Raw genomic sequence first — 8,635 nt, 5'->3', positions numbered from 1 at the left:
TTTCACATAAGGAAACTAAGGCACAGACAGCTTAGGGATTTGCCCAAAGTGATAAAACTAGTAACTACCTAAAGTAAGATCTGACTTTTTATATTCTAGCCTCTAAGCATATCCACTATAATATACTGTATTTTTATTATATGGATCTCAGCTATTTGTCATATATATATATATATGTGTGTGTGTGTGTGTGTGTGTGTGTGTGTATATATATATATATAAAATTTTTTTTACATAGTGACTTGCATGGTGTTTTTTCCAGTAGAGACCAGTGACCATTTTGGGGTGTTTTTTTTCTTCTTTAGTGTCATTAGCACTTAATACAGTGCCTGGATAATAACAGATGCTTCTTTAAGTGACAGTTGAAGGAATAATTGAATATGAGGGTATATTTACAAATATTCTAAAGTTAAACAACTATTTTATGAATTGGCTATTCATTGTATGTCATTCATGCTCCTCTTTCTCTGCATTAGCACAGAATATCAAGAATGGAATCAATGGAATATTTAGTTTAAAGCCTTGCAGAAAAAGATTTTGGCATTTTCTACAAGCTCTTTAAAATGCAAAGGAAAATGAGGAGGACTATCTTCATCTATCTAATATTCTAAATGCTACATAGATTAGCTAACAAGTTGGAAGAAAAAATGCTGCAGAAACGCACAGAAATTCACATAAAACAAGCTGAAAGGAGACACCAATTAAAATCCATGACCTCAGATATTTACACAGAAATGTACAATGTATGGGCAATTAGAAAGAGAGCATTCTTTCTTAGGTTCAGGATGGGCAAGATGGCCTTGGAGGTTCCTTCTAGCCTTGAGATGTTTTCATTCTATTGTTCTATAACATGAACAGGTTGAATGAGGTGAAGAGTTTCATAATCAATTGTTCCAACTCAGCACTTCTCAGAACCATGAAAGGAAACTATGCTGAAAACAAACTGTAAGGGCAGAAATAAGCAAGGAAAGCAAAGAAACTAATAGCAAAAGGATTCAATGAATTTATGTATTCATGTATTCAGAGATCACATACATTAATAATTAAAATATTTTAAGGTAATAATTCATAATTTAATTCTGAGCACCTGCTGTCTGTTCTATTTAGATGATTCTATTTCATGCAACAAAAACCACTTTATTGAGGATCAGGGAGAGCAGACATTCCACTTCCTAAAAACTCTGAGCAATTTGACAGTCTGAGAAAAAATAAATGAGGATGTGAAATGTGATATGCAAATGCTATGTAATGTATATAGTTCCTCAAAAAATTCTCATTTTATTACTTTAAAAAATACAGATTTAATAGCTTGCACAAAGTCACAAATCTAGCATAACAAAGACTAAGAACAGAAATTCAGTTACCCTAACATATAGTCTACATTTTTAACCTGTCTTCTACCATTGCAATAAAAGGGATCAAAATATGATATTAAGTGAAAAGTTAGAGCAGTTCATTAGTTCACATTCACCAAGACAGATAAATTCTTATTTACATAAATTGACCAGAATAAAAATCAAAGATGAGCAAATTGAAGCCAAATAACAAGAGAGAATTAGTACATAGCCACTGGCATCAAAATGAATAGGCAAAAACAAAGGACAAGTCAAAATTTCATTTTAAATTTTGATTTGGGGGATTTTTTTTTTTGGTATATCTAGAAATCAGTTTGATGCTTGGCAAATGTGTACATCTAATAGATTTTGCTCATTGATTTCTAGATTGGTTGTGAAGGATAGAACTGTACAAATGAATCCTGGACTCACCTGAAAGGCAAATGGATAACTTCAGGGTCCCATGAACACCAAGAACATAGGACATTTTTCTCCATTACTTATGAGCTTTCAAATCTCTCCAATTGAATATAAGGGAGAGAGAAAGTGAGTTATTTAAGGGGAAGCTCACAAACGAAATTAGTTTGACCAATATTGGTAGATACCTTAATGGAATGCCTGTGCTAGCCCTTCCAAAACCTCAGGCCCGAATATCATGGTCAGTGTCCAACCCATCATAGGAAGAATTCAGAAAGAAGTGTAGAAGAATTAATGCAGCAGAAATTCAGAGGTAAGAATGTTTAAAACTTCTTATGTTTGCATGACTATAAAGAATCTAGTCATTTTTAAGTGAAAAGCTCATATTGGAAAGAACTAGATGTTTGAAAAGATAAGTTGAACTCAATTTCAGGGAAAACTTGAACACCAGACTAATGAGTTTAAAAATCAGCATGTAGGCACTAGGCATAGATTTGACTATAGCTAATTGGGATAGTAGTTAGTATTGGACCTGGAGTCAGGAAGTCCTGAAAACAAATCTCACATCAGGCAATTATTATATATCTGATCCTAGGTTGTTCGTTTAAATTTCCCCTTAATTTTCTTCTCCATAAAATGGTGATGAAATAGAACCTACCTTCAAGAGTTGTTGTAAAGATAAAATGAGACAGTGCGGGTAAATCAAACACTTTACAGGCATGAAAGCACTATTATTAATTATATTAATAATTATTATTATAGCTAACCTTCTTCACAAAAAAAATAATGAGTTATACAGGTAATTAATACCACAAATGAAAAGTGCAAAATTTAGCCACTTATATTTTTTTAAAGATATTAATAATTTGTAATTTTCAGGTACCTCTAGTTCAGAGTCAGTAATGTCTTCCTCTTCACTTAACGGGTTGTTACATGCTGATGTGTACAACCAATGCCCATAGTAATTTTTTTTTGTCTTAATAATTCTCACAACTTCATTTTTTTTTTTTTTTTGCTTTTTGGAGGGCAATTGGGGTTAGGCAACTTGCCCAAGGTTACACGGCTAGTTTTTTTTTTTTTTTTGCACGTGTGTGTGTGTGTGTGTGTGTGTGTGTGTGTGGGTGTGGGTGTGGGTGTGGGTGTTAAATGTCTGAGGCTGGAACTAACTCAGGTCCTCCTGACTCCAGGGCTGGCGCTTTACTCATTGCACCACCTAGCTGTCCAACTTCATTTTATTTTACAAAGGAACATATGGCCAAATGATGCAGATATTTTCCATTATTTTTGGCTTCTAATATCATCAGAATTGAGAAGCATACTCATTAAATTTAAAACTTAAGGCTGCTAGAGTTTAGCTGGACAGGAATCTTTACAACTGAGTGGAATGATTTACAGGCTTGAGCAAATTGCTCATTGAAATATTATGAGCGTTATTGTGCATGGCATATAAAGCAGCCAAGCCATCAGTTTTAATCAATACTTTGTATAATAGTTGTGTGACTCTCTTTTTGTGTTGCTTCTGAATAAAACATGTATACTTTGCCATTTGCTTACCTCTTCTAACCTTGCATGTTGTAACTACATTTCAAAAATAATTAGGATAACTGAAACACTCACATCATGAGATGAACCAAATAATGAGTGATACACTAAGGAACAAGTAAGCAAGTAGAACTTTCCTACTATTAGATCTATTGTCTGATACTTCCTGATTTCTTGTGGTTATATAAATATGTTTAGTAACTCTTCAATTAATATTGCAAAATAACAATATCACCCCCTCCCCCATTTGAAACCTTCTACCAAAAAATATATTTTGCATCTATGGGAGAGGTTTGTAGGAGGAAAATAGACAAAAATCACATGGTAGGGGAAGACATGGATGGACTGCTATCTGCATCATTGAAGATGTTACTCCATCCCAGAGATCACAAATGCATTGTAGTACTGGAGTATCCTAATTTGATTATGTGATCTATCTTTGAATTTGATTAGAATCTCACTGAGGCAGGAATCTACATTCTATTCAAACTCTCAGTCTTCCCAAACTCAAAATACATTTTCCAAAACAGAGTGCCTCACTTAACTAAAGTGGACTACTGCAATGGTCTTCTAATTAGTCTCTTGTCTCCCTCCGTTCCAATATATTTTCAACAGAATTGCCATATTGATATTTCTGAATAATACATCCTAACATGTTACTTTTGTGCTCAGAGAACATGAGTGATTTCCTATTGTCTTTTGGATAAAATATAAATTGTCCTGAGTGTTATTTGAAGCCTTTAATTATCTGCCTCCAATCTGGTTTTTTTTTCCAGACTGATTTCAACTTATTTCTCATGTATTCTAACTATTAGCTTTATTGGCTCAATTGCTTCTAGCTTTATAAGATATACCATTCCATCCACACCCTCTATGTTTTTCCCTGTTTCCCTTTACCATTTGATATCCATTTTCCATTTAAACCCTTAAAAATATTTGAAAAGCTGCTTTCTATAAGAAAACTTTCCTTACTTCACCAATTACAAGCATGTTCTCCCTATGTGCCATCATGCATGTATGTGTAGATGTGTATATTGTATGTATACACATACATACACATATAAACACATATACATATTCATATGTGACTTGTAGCTAGAGAGGCACATAGCAGGACTTAATAAATGCTTGTTAATTCTATCCTACACACTCCCCCTCAAACAAACAAAAAAAAAACCATGCTGTATTTCGACACAGTAAAATAAATACATAGTATGAATGTTATTAGAAGTGTCTACTTATAATCAAGAACACAGTGTTCCACAAGTACAAAGTGTTGTGATTGATGAAGAGATATTCATGACTTGATAAGGGTATGTTTCAGTCATAAATCACTATGCAATAGTTGAAGGATTATTTATTTCAATTATACAAGTTGATACTAAATATAGTTATGTTAGCAGGCTTGCCAGACAAAATTTTGATATCATTTTCTGATGACAGTTAATGTCTTGAGATTCAGCAATTTAACAAGATCTTCCAAAGGCTTGGAATTAGTAACTTTACAGAGCTAAAATATCAGTAAGTGTATAATTTTACCAGGGGTATTCTAGGTTACAAGCCTATATGAAACACCAAGTTTTCCATAGCACAAATAAGGCTGTATTTTTCCTTTTCATGTATCTATATATCTACCTCTTTTAAAAGAAAAGTTCCAGTAATTCCAAAAATATTTATTAGGTAGCTACTATATTGGTAAATGATGATGGATCTAATGGTGATGATGATGGTGGCTCACAATCATACAGCATTTTAATGTTTGTAAATCACTTTTCATGTGTTATCTCATTTGCTCTGCACAAAAACCAAAGTAAAGACATGGGAATATGGGGATATATTTTCTTCATTTTACAGAAGAAGAAACTGAGGCTGAGGGAATTTAAGTGACTTGCCCAGGGTCACAGAACTAATTGTATGTTGTCCGTATTACCACTGAATAAAGCACAGTTACATGTCAGCAAATATGTTTACTCTTCCTTCCCTTCATCAAGTAACAATAATATTTCCATTCCATTGACTCCTGTAAACCTTGAATACCCCTATTACTTCAACAAAAGTCACCTAAATAGCTTTTCATCAGCTATTTTATGTTTCAGTTCTGAAAAATGAGAAAATAATATCTAGGACTACAGAATGCAGGACCAGAGAAGCATAGATATAAAATATCTACCTATGGTAGATAGGAGGGAGAAGAAAGGAAGAGATTGTGGCAAGCACTGTGCTAAGCACATTTCAAGTTTATCTCATTTGATTTGACTATTAGTGCCAAATATTGACATATCTATCAGGCTCTGTGGTTACCTTCAGAATCCCTGATGTAGAAAATCCTTCCACTGATAAAGATTCTCAACCCCATTTCAATTTGTCTTTTAAATAAGAGAGTTTTCTGGAGCAATAGCTTAGTTACACATCCACTCTATGTCAGAGGCAGTACTTGAATACAGGTTTGTGTTTTTTTTTTTTACTCCAAGGTTCACCCTCTATCAACTATCCATGTGCTACACAAAGTAGATAAATATATAGTGGTTTTCTGTGTGTGTATACACATATATATGTTTATGTATTTATTCATTTATGTGTATATATATCTACATATGAATCTCTCCATGTGTATATGTGTGTGTGTGTGTGTGTGTGTGTGTGTACACACATACATATCTGCCTTCATATCTATCTATCTAGAAAGACATGGAATCAGAGAGTGTGGCAAAGAAAGATGGAGAGACAGAGAAAGAGAGACAGAGACAATAAGATTTCATTAGTGAAGGGAATTCTCTTTGAGGGAGCTCTGACAACCAACTCTGTCATAACTACTTTAATACCTCTAGACTTAGCTTCCTGGAAGGAACTTTGAGAAGTTGAGTGATTTGCTTAGAGTCAAATATTCAGTTATGTTTCAGAGGTGGGAGCTATGCTCTCATGACTTTGATGTTAATCTTCTAATCACTATGTAATGTTGCCTTTCCTTCATATTATTATATAATTAAATAATTATTATATAATTAATTATATTTTCAAAAAATATGCAGAAACTTATATGGTCTTTGGAATCCATTACATATTATAATTTATATGGAGGTCATGTACTATTCTCAAATTATTTAATATAGTACAATATAATACTTATATTATATTATATATATATAAATATATATTATATAATATATTATAGTCTTCAGTTCAACAGTGCAGAAATCAGAGAAGTTGATTTAAATCCAGGTCTTCCACTTACTACATTTGCTAGCCAGGTGATTATGAGGAAGTATTTTTTTTTTTATCTGAGCCTTGGTTTGCTTATTTATAAAATGTGGGAAAAAGCATTTGCAAATCCCTGCCTCACAGGTTTATAGTGAAGAAAACCTTTTGTAAATTTGAAATCAAGAATGTTGACTGGGGACTTTGACTTGAAGCTCAGCTGGGCCGACCAGGTGGAAGAAGAAGGAGGCAATAACAAGTGTGTCACCAGTGAGCTCCTCAAGGGAATTCCATTGGCCACAGGAGAGTCTAACAATGAACCAGAGCTGCTACCGGGTGCTCCTCTCCCTGCCCCCAAAGAAGTCATGAACAGGAAAATTAAAACCATCACTGAATATAAGGTAGAAGAACACGGCAAGAAGTTCAAGATTGTCCGTACCTTTAGGATTGAAACTCAAAAGGCATCCAAGAAGAAAGACCTGGAAGAAATTTCTCAACTCACAGTTTGATCCCCCTGGCCCAAATGTAGTCACCACTACAGTCAGCGATGATGTTTCTATGACATTTATTACCAGAAAAGAGTACTTGAATTGCCAAGAGGAGGAGGACCCAATGAACAAGCTGACGGGCAGAAGATTGTGTCATGTCGAATATGCAAGGGTCACCACTGGACAACACGTTGTCCCCACAAAGACCCGGTACTGGGACCTATGCAGAAAGAACTGTCTGAACAGCTGGGTCTGTTCACTGGGGAGAAGGAGAAGATTCCTGGAGAGCTGGAGCCCGTGCAGGCAGCCCAGAGCAAGACAGGTAAATATGTGCCCCCAAGTCTTCAGAATGGAGCAAGTTGCAGAGGGGAGACTATACAGCACAGCAGGAAAGTGGATGACAATGCCACCATCTGAGTCACTAACCTGTCAGAAGACACTCTAGAGACTGACTTGCAAAAGATGTTTCGGCCATTTGGTTCCATCTCCAGAATCTACCTGGCCAAGGATAAGACCACCAGCCAGTCCAAGGGCTTTGCCTTCATTTTCTTCCACCGGTGGGAGGATGCTGCACGTGCCATTGCTAGTGTGTTCGGTTTTGGCTATGATCATCTCATTCTCAATGTGGAATGGGCCAAACATTCAACCAACTGAGGTCACTTCATCCACTTACAACACAGTTGCCTGGATTAGAAAAGGACCTGACTCTAAGGGATGGGGCTGGAATGGAAACCCCCTACCGGACGACGGTAAATAATCATACCATCCCCCCCCAAAAAAAAAAATTAATTCAAGTCAATAAATAAATCAAAGTGATTACTGTTATTTCTGGGGGTATATATTTTATTTTCGTAGATAATTAAATTACCAAATTTTACTTTTCCTCACCTGTGACATTTACACTTTAGTGAAATCTCCATCTGGGGTTCTTCTCTATTGGTTTCTGGATTCACTGGAAGGATCGTTTTAGGAAGGGCTCCAATCAAGCTTTACCTAACCACCTCACCCATGACTCAGCCCTCTCTTCTGATTCCTTTTTTCTCTTTTACCTGAAAGAAATGCCTCTCTTTCTCTTTTCTATATGAAAGGGAGTAAGAGATAGATAAGTAGATAGATCTGTATATCTTCCTCAATGATAAAAATAGTACATTTCATTACTTTGCCAATATTAATACAGATGCCAATTTATAGAAAATATTTTATCTCTAATTTTTGTTGGATGTCCTACATTTTAAATTTTGGTTTTCCTTGTGATATTCAGAATAAACTCAACCATGTATTTGAAGTAGTTCCCTTAGACTTTAAATAAACCTTTAATATGAAATAATATTCAGCAATGATACAAGTGATACATCATTGTCTCTGTCTTCCATTTCCATTTTAATTTGTGAATCGTGATGTTGGTATTTAAAACTGATACTATGAACATGCCCATTGGTACACTAAAGCTATTTAACTCTAATACTGTTCATTATTGAGTAGTAAGCTGTGGAGAACATCATTCTCAATAGGGCTAATATTATGATACACAAGGGGGAACAATAGAGGTTTTATCTTCATTAGCTGACTGATGTGGGGAATAATAAGATTAAGGCAGAATAACACTGGGTAATGGGTTATTCCTCTAGCTTCCCAGGCACTAAAGAGAGGGAAATATCA

General features: G+C 34.9%; 1 pseudogene; it reads left to right on the top strand.

The window, feature by feature from the left end:
- Window positions 1-6,676: 6,676 nt before the first annotated feature.
- Window positions 6,677-7,676, top strand: LOC138158377 (eukaryotic translation initiation factor 3 subunit G-like; annotated as a pseudogene).
- Window positions 7,677-8,635: the final 959 nt, after the last annotated feature.

The sequence above is a fragment of the Petaurus breviceps genome, unplaced genomic scaffold, assembly GCF_028583685.1.
Source record: "Petaurus breviceps papuanus isolate PSGF00001 unplaced genomic scaffold, PetGlider_PUasm1.0 174, whole genome shotgun sequence".
In the NCBI taxonomy this organism is placed as follows: Eukaryota; Metazoa; Chordata; class Mammalia; order Diprotodontia; family Petauridae; genus Petaurus; species Petaurus breviceps.
This window is presented reverse-complemented; position numbering and strand designations above follow the sequence as displayed.